Source organism: Nomia melanderi, chromosome 5, assembly GCF_051020985.1.
Source record: "Nomia melanderi isolate GNS246 chromosome 5, iyNomMela1, whole genome shotgun sequence".
Taxonomy (NCBI): Eukaryota; Metazoa; Arthropoda; class Insecta; order Hymenoptera; family Halictidae; genus Nomia; species Nomia melanderi.
The window spans coordinates 6,238,876-6,253,670 of NC_135003.1; the positions used below are offsets into that span (position 1 = coordinate 6,238,876).

Here is a 14,795-nt window from a genome sequence, read left to right on the forward strand (position 1 = left end):
AGTATAGACATGCGGCCACAAAGGCTTAAATGAAGTGGTCATTGAAGTGCAAAAGGTTAAAAAGGAGACAATCAGACGTATAAAGTTATTGTTTCAACTGTTTTTTATTGAGAATTCTGTAAGCAAAAGAAAAATTTAAGTGGGTCGCTTAGGGTTCACGAGTTGTGCATCACTGAAGCAGTCGATCTAACGTCGAGACGGACCGGTAACTTTCCGTCTGGCCGGCAATAATCGGCCCAGTAGTATATCCATTTCCATGGTAATGCCACGGGCCGGCCACGCGATAACGCCGGACACCGGAGAGAGTATACCGGGCGAATATTACGCGTACGAATCGCGTTTCAAGATATATCTCCGCGCTCCATTGCACGCGCGGCTCTGTCAGGTGAACGGGCGGCGCGCCAGACTCACTCTCTATTGAATTAATTGGCCCGTGAACGCCGACGCAATTCGATCTTGCGGCTACTCAGGGAAACTGGTCGGGTAAGTACTCAATATTAAATACTTAACTGTTGGAAATATATAAACGTTACCGTGATTGTTCGTATTGTTTGTAAATGTAATTTTGGTGAAGTGACTGAAGATTCAATTTGGATGGAGAAGGGTTGAGTACTCACTCTGGATAAGTTGAGTAGTCGTGGTTTTTGATATTGGGATAGTTGAATATTTTCTATATTTGTATTAAGGTATTATAGAAGATCAATTTGTATTTTTGCATAATCGAATGATTGAGTACTAAATTTTGATTTTTAAGTATTCGAATTACTGAGTACTGAACTTTTATATTTGAATATATATGTATGGGCGATTGTTTAGTTCTAATTTTTCAAACACTCACACTTAAAGTACTCAAACTGATTTTTGAGTATCTTAAGTGATTAAGTACTCGATATGAATCCTAGAATATATAAACGTTTGAAAATTCAACTTGGACCTTCAAGCACTTGAATAATTGAATAGCCAACTTGGGTTTCTAAAGGGTTTCTTCTCAATTATATTTTTATGATTAATTTTGAAATATCCTATACGTCAGTATCTATATTCAAATCTAATAGTAATAAATTGAATACCAGTTAAATCATTTTATTCCACTTTTTGGTAGCGGGAGAACCAATTAAGCTAACAATAAACTGTCGCGTCTAAACTCATAAACCACCTCCAACCGTCCAAAGTCTTGCTAACTCAACAAACACCGTTCTCGCTGCCGGAATCTTTACGACCTGTGTACTCAAAGTTCGAAAGTGCTCGGCAAGGAGTTCGGTATTAAAATTCTCTCCGTCGTGAACTTTTCGGGGTAGCCTTTACTTTCGCGTCGGAAAAAGGGAAGGGAAAAAGGACTCGCTACTTACTCGAGCACCGTGAAGGCAGACGTTCTTGATGAGTGCATGGGCAAAGTCCATTTAGACCGTTACTCATCAACTTTCCTAAATTTATTTTTCATGTGACACGCTTTTTAGACAAATTGCGACCTCCTTTTGTACGTGGTGTAAGGAAACGGTAACTTAACATTTATATTGATTACTTCTGCTTGAAATTGACGTACTGGCTCTTTGAGGACTGAGTAAAAGTGTAACTCTAGTGATTTGATATCGTTATGCGTAAGTTAATTAATATTTTCTCTGTCGTGTCATTGATCGTTTAATATTTGTTAAATAAAATATCACAACCTAATGAAGTAAATTGAATATTCCTAAAAACAATACAAAACAAATCCAAACATCATCGTTTGAAAGTGAAAACAGTAGTCACAGAATATCGCTTAGCTAGTCTATTTGAAGCCCTACATTCAATTCTTTACTCCGTGCTTCATATAAAATTAGTATCCTATTTTGGATTCGAGCGTCGTCGAATAAACACGACCGCTACTTTACGAACCGAATGCGGAAACACGGTGCGCCGTGAATTGCGAACGTTCGTCGGTGCATGCCTTCCGAATTACATGGCGATTCATCGCGAAGGGGTGGACTAGGCTCCGCTAAAATGGTAACTAATTACGGCTGTCGAAACCGGAAAATCGAAGCGTTGGAACGTTCCAACCGCGTCGATTCGTTTACGCTTGTTTCTCAATTAAACGATACCGGATTTCAGGCTGTTCCTTTGTCGTGAAAACAGCTGATTGTTAAGTGTTACTGGGAAGCATTAGAACTTGGTCTTTTGAAGAAGCATTAAAGAGTATTTCAGCGTTTTATTGGGACAGGTTTTTCTTAGATAATTGAGTATTTGAACGTTTGAGTATTTTGATTTTGATTTAGTAATTAAAGTATTGCGGATTGGACAAGGAAATTGGAATGAGTGTTGAAAAATTTAAGTTGTTGGAGATTCATATTGAGTACTCGACTAGTAATTTCTATATTTAATAATATCTTTGACTTATGGTTATCGTTTAGTAGATAATATTAAGTTTCTAGAGATTACTAGGTTCGTAAATTAAAATACCGAATTTAAGTACTCAACTTCAGCTTCTTAGGTACTCAACATGACGTATTCAATTCTTAATAAATGCGAGCTCTCAACAACTTGAGTCCTAACAAACACAATCCAACCTTTTAATACCAAACAACTCTACGTTCTCAAGAGCACAATTCAAGTACTCAATATCTAAATCATTCACAATTAATTCCAATTATTCACTATGAAGTATCAAAGCATATAAAAATCAAGAACATAGATAATACACAACATTTATGCTCCAACGACAATACTGAAGTATACATCAACATTATCTCCCAAACAATGGATTCCAGTCCCCACAACCAGTTAAACGTCCCAACGGAACCAACATGAAAGCTCCAATTAATTCGCCGTGCAACGAATACCCTTTCTCAAGCTCGTCGAACGCGATCACAGAAGAACAATCGCTGCTCCACCTGAGGTTTCACCTGAGGTTTCACCCGATCCCATTCTGCCGTGAATCGATCAGTCGAGAATTCTCTGTAGAGCAAGAGTCTTGTGTAACGGCGAACTGAGACAGCAGCAGTAAGCCATCGCGCGGCGCCGCGTCGCGCCATTTGCCGTGAAATTCCATCGAGTCAACCCCCCGTACATGCTGAATATTAACAGGGACAGGCATCATCCAGTATTCTTGTTATTTTCAGCGAGAGCGCGGAGCACAAGCGTGACCCGAGCTTATTGATCGCCCCTTGACACAAATATGGGATTCCCGTTACTCCCACGTAACCGAGAACACTTGGCCTCTCGATAAAAAAAAGGGAAAAGAGGAATCATGAAAGTACTTGCTAATGGTACATTTGGCCTTTCAATAAATTAGGAAAAACGAGAAATTATGAAAGTATTTGTTAATGGTACAGTTGGCCTTCTTCAGGTCTTTTTTAACTCAATCAAGTGTTAATTTTTTTAGATTTTTGAATATTTTCCCATTATTTTAGTCTTTTCAAGTGTATGATGTTTATTATTTGATATTTTTATGTTTGATACTTTTGGACACTTTGGGATAGTTTGAATTTTGGGCTACTTTTGCTTTGAATACTTTTAGTGTTATTCGAAGATAGTACATAAATACTTCAAAACCATTCTACTATTTGTACTGTACTATTTATTTATAATACTTTTATTATTTCTAACTAGTTTCACTATTTACTAATTATCTTTACTTCGAATTATTAATTATTATTAATTATTTCTTCAACAATATCCCAAATGAATAGGTAAACTGTAGACCGCAGCAAGGTAAAGATAAAAGTTCTGTTTACTTGATACAGAAACCGTGTCTCGCGAAAGAATTAATGAATACCGCGAGTCCATTTCTATGTATATTTACATTTATTTTTCTGTACCCGTGATTCCTTACTCATCGCCGTTCCCTTAATTAAGCGCCATAGACGCGCAAAGGGATTCGCCGCATATAAAACTCGACGTTTTCCTTTGATCCACCAGGCAGTAATTGAATTCTTTCTACTGTCGGGACCATTTTATCGTCGCCCTTTTAAATGTTACTGGATAGGAACGTCTGGGCTATCTATTGCGGAGAGTAATACGGGCCACTGCGATGAAATCTATACTGCGAATGGGGTGGTTTCTTGCGCGTGAAGAAGTGTGGCAGTTGCGATTACTGTTTTTGTCAGCTGAATCGTCCTTTGGAAAAACGAACCTTTTTTGACGATATCCTTAAAAGATATAACGATATCTATATATTTAAAAAATTTGTAAATGATTAATAATAATTTCTAAATAAGATAATTCGACGTTATTATTAATCATAATTACTAATCTAGAATCTACATTCAAAATCAAAATTCCTTTTAAATAAATACATTTTTCAAATTTTCAATTTTAGAATTTAAACAAAAACTATATAGTGGAAACTGCCTTCATTTCCAAATTTCTATAATCAGCTCTTCACTTCAAATCCCTTTACCTTAAATCCCATTACTCACATTAGTCATGAACGTATAAAATCCACAATAATGCACAGTGTAATAACTTGATTATACTTCCTTCCCTCATTTCATTCATAAATCTCAACTCTCTTCAACCCTCTTCCAAAACTTCCACCATCCCACGCAGAAGCACCATACTATACCATACTACCTTCTATCCACCGTTCTGTATTCTCTGTGTTCTATCCTCCATCCTCTGTTTTCTACTTTCTATCTGTTATCCTACACCCTCTGTTTTCTATCTTCTATTCTCTATCGTCTATCTTCTACCTTCTATCTTCTGTTTTCCATCTTCTATCTCCAGGTTTCCACCGTCTATCCCCTACCCACTCATCCAGCTACACCATAGCCGGTTTATAAGGGAGGGAAGCCTTCAGCTACAGCCAGGGTAGCGATGAAACACGAGTCCCGGTGAATTACAACGTTGTTCCGTATAGAAGACCGACTTGTGATACATATTGGCCCGAGGTACATACACTCGGTGAACCTCCGAGCGACCGAGAGTTTACGAGGGACACGGCCTAGGAGCAACAGACAGGAGCGTAGAGGGAAGAGGATGGAAGGGTAGAGCGGAGTGCGAGAGAGAGGGGGGGGGGGGGGGGTCCGTTTATTCCTAAAGCAGATTTCAAAGGACAGGAAGTAACTGTGAAGAGTGGCGCGCGCGAGCGCTGAAGAACCGCCGACGCAGGGAACACAATACCTACTGTGTTAAGGGTGACATTAATCCGCTTGAAGCTGACGTGGCACCTGAACGAGGCACCGGGTACCGGACTTTCCGCCTTTGAGCTGTTTTTCTTGAGGTTTGAGGTTAAACCTGGGAAGAACAGTTATTCTGCGTTGGTTCGGTTGCTTTGGAGAATTTTGTTCAGTAAGAAAAAGATTGCATGGAGGTTGCTTGAAGGTTCTTGGAAAATCAATAATTATTATAATGTCTAATGATTTCTGAGTTCTTGGTTCAAAGTTCGTTTCACAATAGTTGAAGACTTAATGCCTAAGTCATTTGAAACAATTTCTATTCATATCATTGTCTATATCATTATTATATTTTTTACTCTATTTACTAAAATACTTGGCTACCAAGATGACAGTCAACGCCCCCTCTACCTACAAATAAATACCTCTATATAAAAATAGAACCACAATTGAAAATACCTACCCTAAATCACGGTAACCCAAAAAACTTTCTTTAAACTGAATTTAGGCGCCCTATATTCCATAAGAATCCCCATTAACGCCCCATACTCCACAGAACAGAGCAGCTACAAATTTCTTAAGGACCAACACTGACAAACACTCGCTACCCCGACAACCAAGCAAAATGACGTAAACGGGAAGAGAGAAAATGCCGGAGAAGGATGAACAGGGGGTGGAGGGGTGAAAGAAGAGACGCAAGATACGTCGTTCCCAAAGGTGCGTCGTTAACCGCGCGAAGAGCGGCTTAATCTGACCGCGGTCTGTTTCATTAGCGGTCGCGTCGTTGTTAATCCCGAAACATAGAGGGTTGGAGGGGTGACCGGGGAAGTTGACGTCGGGAGAAGCGAGCAGTTTCGCGGCGGAAAGGGGTGAGAAGGGAGATGGTGGCAAAGGGACAGACGGTATCGCGGCTCAGCGGGGAAACAAAGCTTCCCTCTGTATCAGTTCGCGCTACCTGAGATGAAATTGCTTCGGTCGTCCTGGGGGTGGGCTGCACTACCGCCAACCGATAAAACGAGAAAATAAATTTCCTGCCGTTCCAAGTTTCGGGGAAGCACGAGCTTATACTGAGCGAGCGTGCACTCGCTGCCTTGACTATTTATAACCGATACACTGCTGGAGAATGCGAGTTATCGCGGCGTGAATAATTTGGGGTGGTGCGTCGATTGTTGGTGACTCGTTCTGATAGGATATTTTGCTTCTTTTATTTTCTTTTGTTCAAAGTTTTTGCATTTTTGTTGGTTGATTGTGGTGTTTTTGTGACAAGGTAGAATTTTTGTTGGTTTTGAATTGAATAGTTTGAATTTCTTCTGTAATGATTTGCCTTGTGAATGAAGGAGTTGTTTTTTTGAGAAACTTTTTAATAGGAACACGAATTGCATAAGAATTGAGAAGTTGTTTTGTGTTGTAAGGTTGATTAAAAAAGAGTGCGCAAACTCAAAGTGTTTAGGACTTGTAAAGTATCTTTTCTTAAAGTTTTACATCAGTTTTTAATTGTCGTATATAAAACCAAAATAATTCACTGGAAATAACTTAAATTCCCATTTCCTTCTAAATTACTTCTTTGAAATACAAATATTTGAACACTATAATCTAAACAATACTAACGACTTATCTACACTCCACCATAGTAACTTAAATCCCTAGCTAAAAACCCCGAAGAATTTCCAATCCTACAAACAATTCATCCTCCTCTTTCACCTCAACAAACAAATATTTCCCAAAACAATCAGTCAAAATACAACACACACCGTCCTCCAATCCTAATAATTTATCTTTCTCCTAAATTCCCTAGAACCAACAGGAACGCCGTTTCAAACAGTGATAATACACTGTTCCTGAATCAAGTCGACTTCCGAGCAGAAGATATCAGAGCCTCAGTTTGGAATTTACTAAAAAGCGATTCTCTTGAAATGGACGAGAAAGAGGACGGGGTGGGGTGGGATGGAACCTCTGGCCAACTGTGCGGCCGCGTAACTCGTACGGTGACGAACGAGACTGGAGAGTCCGCGGGGCTGGGCACAGCTTCAAATTCTTGACTCTGTTTCCCACGGACGACATTCAAACCAAGGAAACGACCGGCGAGTTTGTAACAGATGCGCAGTTTTGCCTCGTCCCTAGCCAAGTGGAGGACATCTTGTCTTAGGTGCGGTTCGCAAGAATCGCGACCGGTGTTCTCGCTGGTCGTAAAACAGAACCTCGGCATTGGGAACCAAGGAGAATTTACCTTTGTGCAATGTAAGCTTTTGTTGATTTGATTCTTTTTTTATTGTCTTGTGTTTTTTCTTTGTTTTCTTAATTAGGCATAAGGTGCTTTTGGAAATGTGACATCTTTTGGTGATAAGTAAACTTTTGTATATTTTATAGTGATTTGGTTAGTAAGAGTTATTTAGTTGTTAGTGATTCGACAGTAGAAAAGTTATTTATATTATCGTTTATTATTACTATTATTATTTTCTACTATTTTCATTTATATCTCATTTAGAAAAATTATAATTTCGAAATGTAAACAAATATTAAACAACAAATATTCCTAAATTCCATTTTTCCTCCTGTTACTACATTGCAACTTTAATAATTGAACAAACAAATTCGTCACAAGAATTAAACATTAATCAACAAAAAACAATAGTTTCCTCTACTCAATCTAAACCAAACAGTATTCACCCTCACCTCAATTTTCACAGCAATATCTCCATCCCCAAAGAACCGATACAAAAGAAAAAAAAAACCCTCGAAAACCCAGAAGACAAAGTTTTATCACAAATACATTCGTTTTCCGGTGCTCGACTGGTAATTGAGAATACCGAAGTTATTAAACTGCTTTCCCTGGGAGGCTCGAAAAGAAGCCGGCCTCTCGCATCGGGTCCTATTTCAGCGAGGCTCCCGGGCGGGACTGATTGTCCCTTATACGACAGATAAACGTGAATTTATCGCGCCGGTTTCGGCCCCGGGAGTTGGATTTGCGGTTCTTCGCACCTATATTATCGGCAAGTGAGCAGCCGGTCGATCTTTAGCCGCGGCGGGGTGCCCCTCACGGAAATTTATCGTGTCGAGGGCCCGCGCGACAGTTGGATTTGTGGGTTTCAGCGAAACGGTTAGCTTCGCCTCGTTTTCTCGTCTGGCGACTGTTACATGGAGGGTTCCACGTTACTTCGCCCGCTACTCCTCGATCCTTCGTGCACGACGCGCCTGTAATTCTCTTCGGGGATTGATAAGCGATTGGACACAGTGTTCTCAAGTGGTCCCGGAAGCTTCGATGGGTCTCGAACTGATCCGCGATTGGGAGGGTAATTTTTTTGACGATGAGGGTTCGTAAGTAAGTTGACGAAGTCATGTGTATACTTTAACTCTTGTTTTGTAATAGATATCATTGTTAAGATGTTGTTGAATTTTAGGGGTTGATTTTATTCTTAAGTTGAGCTGTGTTAAACCTAGAATTTCCTCATTAAAATTCTGTTTTTGCTAAAAATATATCTCTTTTTCTTTTGAAAAAAATAGACATTATTAAATTTGAAGAGTTGGAATTTCAAAAGTTGAAATTTGAAGAGTTAGAATTTCAAAAGTTGAAGCTTCAAGAATTGAAATACAATAACTTCTATATTTCACCTCTACCAGTTACTGCCACCTCCAAAATTCAATAAAACTCTCAAAATTCCAATGTTGAAATCCGGCTCTCAGAAAATTCCAAAAATTCAAAACCTCCTTCCGATCCTATAAAAACCCTTCGACACCTCCAAGGAAACCTCAAAAACTCAATTTCAACCCCCGAAACACCGGACCATTCGCTGGTTCGCTTCGTCGAACAGAACCAACACGACTGAACGCGCTTGTGAAAGGAACAACAGCCGGAGCCATCTTGGGGACCTCGAAGTTCGAAACTGTGTCGATTCCCGGCGCATCCATTCAGTCCGCGCCACGTGTCACGGCGTGTCGGACATCGGGACAAAGTAAAACAGCCAGGAGACGTAGACAGATAGCCGCGTTATGCGAACGGTGGATGCACCGAGGAAGGCAAAGGGGTAGACGGGGAGTCGTCCCGATGGATCGGTTAGATGCCACGGCGTCCGACCCATTTCCCGACAATGGCCGACCCGTTTATTATTAGATGCGCGGTCCGAGATACGGGAGCCTGTCGAGAGCCACCGGAATAAAGAGGACACGCGAGCCATTCGTATCGCGTTTGACGCTTCGAAGCCTAGACTGGCTGCAACGTAGCAAAGCGTCGCTTGCCAAAGGATAGGGCTGCAGCCAGATGCGAATGGATCGCATTCTAACCAACCGGCTGGCTGCGTGATTTCAATGATTCAAGGGAGCTGCTGGCAGACCAACTACCCGGCTATTCATTTTCCGATTCAGTTCCGCGATTAGGACTCGCTGAAGGCTGGCGAGTTGGGAATCTGATTGTTTGAGATTGTGGATGGGAATGCAAGTTTTCGGGTGATTGGGGGTATTGTGGTTATTGTTGGGTTTTTGTAGATGGTGATAGGTATTTATGCACTTATGTATTTGATGTAAGGTTGTGGAGTGAAGAGGGAGTTTTTGGGTTTATGAGATTTGCAGTGCAAGGAATACAAATATGTTGGTTTCATGGTGTTCAAATATTCTGTGGAATTGATTGATTGTTGCTTGTTTCTTTGAGGTTGTTAGTGAAGAAATTTGAATTGTGAATATTTTCAAGTGTTGGATAACGAATTTTGGGTTGGCGAAGGTAGATGTATGAGATAAATATAATATGACATGATATTATATAATATTTTAGAGTTTATTAGGATTTACTATAATTACTTCAATTCCAATATCAATTTAAATTTCAATTGTACATTAATAACAACTGACGATTCCAAAAGATAACTTGCAATGGATTCAACCATTATATTCGAATCATCGTCAGTGATGCGTAGTTAGATAACACAAGGGACAGTAGGATATGCTCGTTTCGGCCATTGTTGTCTGCCAACTCTTTGGAAAGAGCTTAACAGGCCCTCCGCACTGTTCTTGCTTCCTTCCTTCGGTTTCCGCGCGACGGATCCTTCGACAAGTCCGTACTCAGACTGGACTAGTTACGAAAGTTCGACGTCAGTGCACGGTTCACGGATCACCGGCTCGAACCCAGGTATTGACGTGATAATTCTGGGACGTTGAAGACGGTTTTCAACGTTAACTGAGCGGATTTTGGTGTTCGTTAGGGATAGTTTTGTGAATTAGTTTGGGTTGTTACGAATTGAACGTTAGGATTAAGGCTTACTGCTATATTGGAGGTACCATTTGGATTTTAGAACGTAATTATCGAGGTTTCTGGTCTTTGGTTTAATTTTTGTAACTGAATGTTCAACGATGTTTATAGTATTGATAATGATTATAATAATATTTTTTGACGATATTGATAACAATTACATTCATATGATTGATATTGCATAATATTTTTTATCCTCAGAATATTTATTAATTTATCTGAGATTTTGGAAAATGATCAAGTGTTAATTATCAACGAAAATCGTCGGAATTCTCACAGAATACCTTTATAATGATTGTGCAATTGTATCGAAACTGCACTTTGATGAAATTCCGATAAAATACAAGTGGAATTCGAGGTAAACAAGAACCGAATTCGAATCGAATACTGGGTTAATGGAGATCAATATTTCCAGAAAAGTTCAATAACCTAGAAGTGGAATTCCGAGTGAACACTAAGGGAATCTTAATAGAATTTCGGCGTAGTAAATTACTCAGTATTAATAGCACAATTATTGTGGAGAATTCCAATGGTATAATCCATTCTCAGACTACTGAGTACATGACGATATCATTTCACAGATCAGTTACTCTCAGGTAATTAATCTCTCGTAATATTCTATATTCATTATTAAGTTCCAAGTTCAAATTTCCCCTTTCAAGTGAATGTTTGATCATGATTAGAATGTTCCAATTGAAATTCTATTTCTCTTAAAAAAGATTTATTTTTAAAATTTCTTAATTCTCATCTTGAAAATATGAAATTTTCTAATTTCCACTTTAAAAATTAAACTTCATCCCTTCAACAAAATTCACCTTCGTATGCAATAACTCAGCCCCAACGAAATTAGCACTCCATCCACCTTAACACTACCACAACCCCAGAAATAAATATAATAAATATAAATATAAGTATAATAAATTATAATTAATACTTCAATTTTATTTCCTTTAAAATAATCAATTCCTTCGACTCCTCAACATTATAGAATTTCAAAGTCTGATTTCACTCCTCCAACAAACCTTACGAAAACTTCCTCACCGGATAACTCACTTCTACCAAAACCAACCTACATCCTCCCCCAAAAAGTTACTCCCACAGAACCACACGACCTGAAACCCCAGAAAAATGGCGGAAGTTACGGCACAGCCACGCCGCGGAAATTCGTCGGTAAAATCGAGTAAGCACATTTGCGTGCATTATGCATTCGGGGGAAAAGGGGTTGCAACCAGCAAACAGCTGCGCGTGCGGGTACGTGTTTACCGAAGACGGATGCGAAAGACGCGCGAGAGGGGTGTAAACCGTCGGCAAACACGTTCGTTCGACAGAAAAGTATGTCATAAGCGAAATTCCGTTTGAGTTTGTTAGGCGTCCACCCGCCCACGCTGGAGTGCTTCCGGTCGGAAATTCTTAAAATGCACGGTACGCCGAGCACACTCACCCCTGTACCTGCTCGCTCCTTCAAACGGTGGCCCTAGCTAGCTGTCTTCGGATTCCGCCCTCTACCCGTCTCGGATTCCTTCGCCCTGCGCACCTGAAACAAACGTGGAGATATTACCTTTTGATATTTCTCGCTAGAGGGAAGGGGACGGAGAAGACAGGGGATGAAACTCGCAGGCTTTTGAGCTGGAGGATGCGGTTGAAGTTGCTGGATGCTTGACATTTTTTTAAGGGTTGTGGAGAATTAAAGTGTATCGCGTTTGTAGAACTGTAGACCCTTGATTTATGGGATTGCATTTTGGAGATTTATGAAGCGGATTTTTGTTTTCTTTTGATGTATTTGGAATTATGGAAAGTGAAATTTGGAGTTGAGATTTTGTAGGGGTGTTTTTTTTCAAGTGTGTAGATTATTAGTTGATTTGCTTGAGTGAATATATGAAAAAGTATTTTTATTTTTTTTTAGATTTGGCGGTAAAAATGTTTTTTAGGATGTTGTTAGTGATGAAATTTTTATGGAAATTGTTTACCTTTTTTTTTTAGTTTGGCAGTAATAATTCTTAGTAATGTTTGTAGAAGTAAAGGGATTTTTTTCGTAGAGATTTTATTTGTGTTTTTCGTGGAGTTTGGAAGGTTTTAATTTTTTAAAATCAAGAGATGATTTTATTTCTACCCCTCGCCGGTAAATGTTTCATTATAGGATCTTCCGGGTGTAAGGATTTCCTTGTAAGAACGAAATTTGCTTGTGTCTTGAGAATTTTACTTCTTATTAAACTTTAAAGGCCCCTTCACGCGAATACTTAATTAAAATTAGATTTTTCCTACTGGAAGCACTTTCCTATGCAAAATAAATTTGTTTCCGCATTTAAAACGTTTTTTCTTATTAAACTTTTAAGGCTGAGTTTGCCCTTTGAAGTAAATATTCCCTTAAAATCAGAACGTTAAAAAAAGTAAAGTTTGTATCTCCAACATTTGACTTCCTCTTAAACTTCAAGGGTTGATTTCCTCTTTTTCTAGTAAACGTTTTAGTCAAGTCTGGATGTTATTCGTTCGCGAGCAAGAAATTTTGCTTGTGCCTTTAAAATTCGACCCCTTAGTAAACTTCGACGTTGTTCTCACCCTACCGAATGAACGTTTCCTTCCCTCACTAAAAAATATATATACTCATATTCCTAAAATTCAACTTTTTGTTAAATTTCTTATCCAGATGTTACTGATTCTAAGGAAACACTAAAATTTCAAGTAAATTACAATACACATATTCCAAAAGAAAACTAAATAACACATCACAAATCATTTCAACATAATGAATTACAGTTGAATAATAGTAGATTACAAATAAGAATTATACATTGCAATTATCATTCATTACACAAAACTCCTATTTATAACAACCAACAACTCACGCAAGTTACATTCTAATTATCAATACCTAATCAGATCAAATTTCCAATTACAATTCATCACACAATTCTACAAATCATACCAAGCAATAACTCAACCGAACGAAAAGATACCTTTCACTTTTCAATACCTACTCAGACCACATATACTATCAGGACTCATTAAACAAAACTACAATTTATAACAGTCAACAACTCACAAAAGTTACATTCCAATTTTCAATATCTAATCAGATCAAATTTCCAATTACAATTCATCACATAAAACTACAAATCGTACCAAGTAATAACTCACGATCAGACCGAAAGGTACATTGCAATTTCCAATACCTAATCAGATCACATTTAACCCATCTCCCATCCTTCTACTCAACCTCTGCCAAATTAAAGTAACCACCAAGAGACAAGAAGAAAGAAGAAAGAGAAATCGATCCCGAATCCCACGATTCCCTAAGTCGTCGAGTCGAAAGAGAGGGAGCAGCGTCCACTCGACGAAACAATTGCCTCCAATTTCGCCATCGAACGGGTCCACGTCGTCATAGATCACGACCAGACAAATGCAATATAGCCGGGGGGCCGAGGAACGAGATGAAGAAGGATCCTCTCCACCTTCGGCCGAGGGAATCCTCGCGGGGCTACTCGCATGACGCGACGCGACGCTCGACGATCGGCGTCGCTCGTCGAGAGCCAGTGGGTTCAACGAGCTGGCTAATCGAAACCGCTTCCCGAGCTAACCACTTAACTCGACGAGAGAAAGAGAAGGGCAAGGGGAGAGAAAAAGAAAGGATCATCAGTTGCCCTCGTTTTCTTAGCTTTCGCGGCTATCGTTCTTCCGCGAGGATCGACTGTCGAGTATTCGATCGCTCACTGGTTGCGTATCCTGCTAATCCAAGCTGTTTCGTTTGCTGGACAGAAGGGGATATGGGATTTTGAGGCAGATTTTATTTCCTTTGCTGGACAGCAGGGGATATGGGATTTTGAGCCAGATTTTATTTTTATATTCAGCCTTTTAGGGAATGTTGGAACATATGTAATGGCAAATCATGGCAAAAAAGAATATAGAGAATAGCAAAAAGGAATAGATTGTGAGTAATTTCTGAGTAGTTTAAGGTTGATGTTTTGGAGATTTTGATTTGATTCTGATGGGATTTGGTTAGAATTTGGAAGAGATTGGATTTTAGTAAAGTTTCTTGAGAATTCTGAGGGAATTTTTATAGAATTCTAACATAGTAGGATCTGAAACTGGAATATAAATCCAAGATGAATTCCAATAGAATTCCGTTAGGATTCTAATAGAATTTCAATGGAACATATTCTAAACTGAAATGTCAAATTCTATATTTTATTTGATCGGAATTCCACCGGAATTTCAACAAAATTCCTCTAATTCCCATTACATCCATCACACAGCTGCAATCAACGTAAGACGAATCTCCTGCAATACCGAGGAACAATACGTGTGGAAGAGGAAAAGCAAGAACGGAAAGTGTGGAACGGTTCTCGCGCAATTTGAATACGAAAATAATGAATATTCCGTTCTCCATTCGCTCCCGAAGAATAATTTTCATTTGACGAGTGGTCGCGGCTGCGTATTTCTGCCGCTCGTCACGCGTTCCCGCGAGTTATTAA

At 39.2% G+C, this 14,795-nt stretch overlaps 1 protein-coding gene across 7 annotated transcripts in view; it reads right to left on the reverse strand.

Annotated features, from left to right (window-relative positions):
- Positions 1 to 14,795, reverse strand: part of LOC116430947 (uncharacterized) — a 202,042-nt gene that overhangs the window by 48,325 nt on the left and 138,922 nt on the right. For all 7 annotated transcript variants that reach the window (XM_076367959.1, XM_031985716.2, XM_031985713.2 and 4 more), the window contains one exon: positions 11,768 to 11,860. The gene's annotated coding sequence lies outside the window, so the exon portion shown is untranslated. The remainder of the gene's footprint in view (positions 1 to 11,767; positions 11,861 to 14,795) is intronic.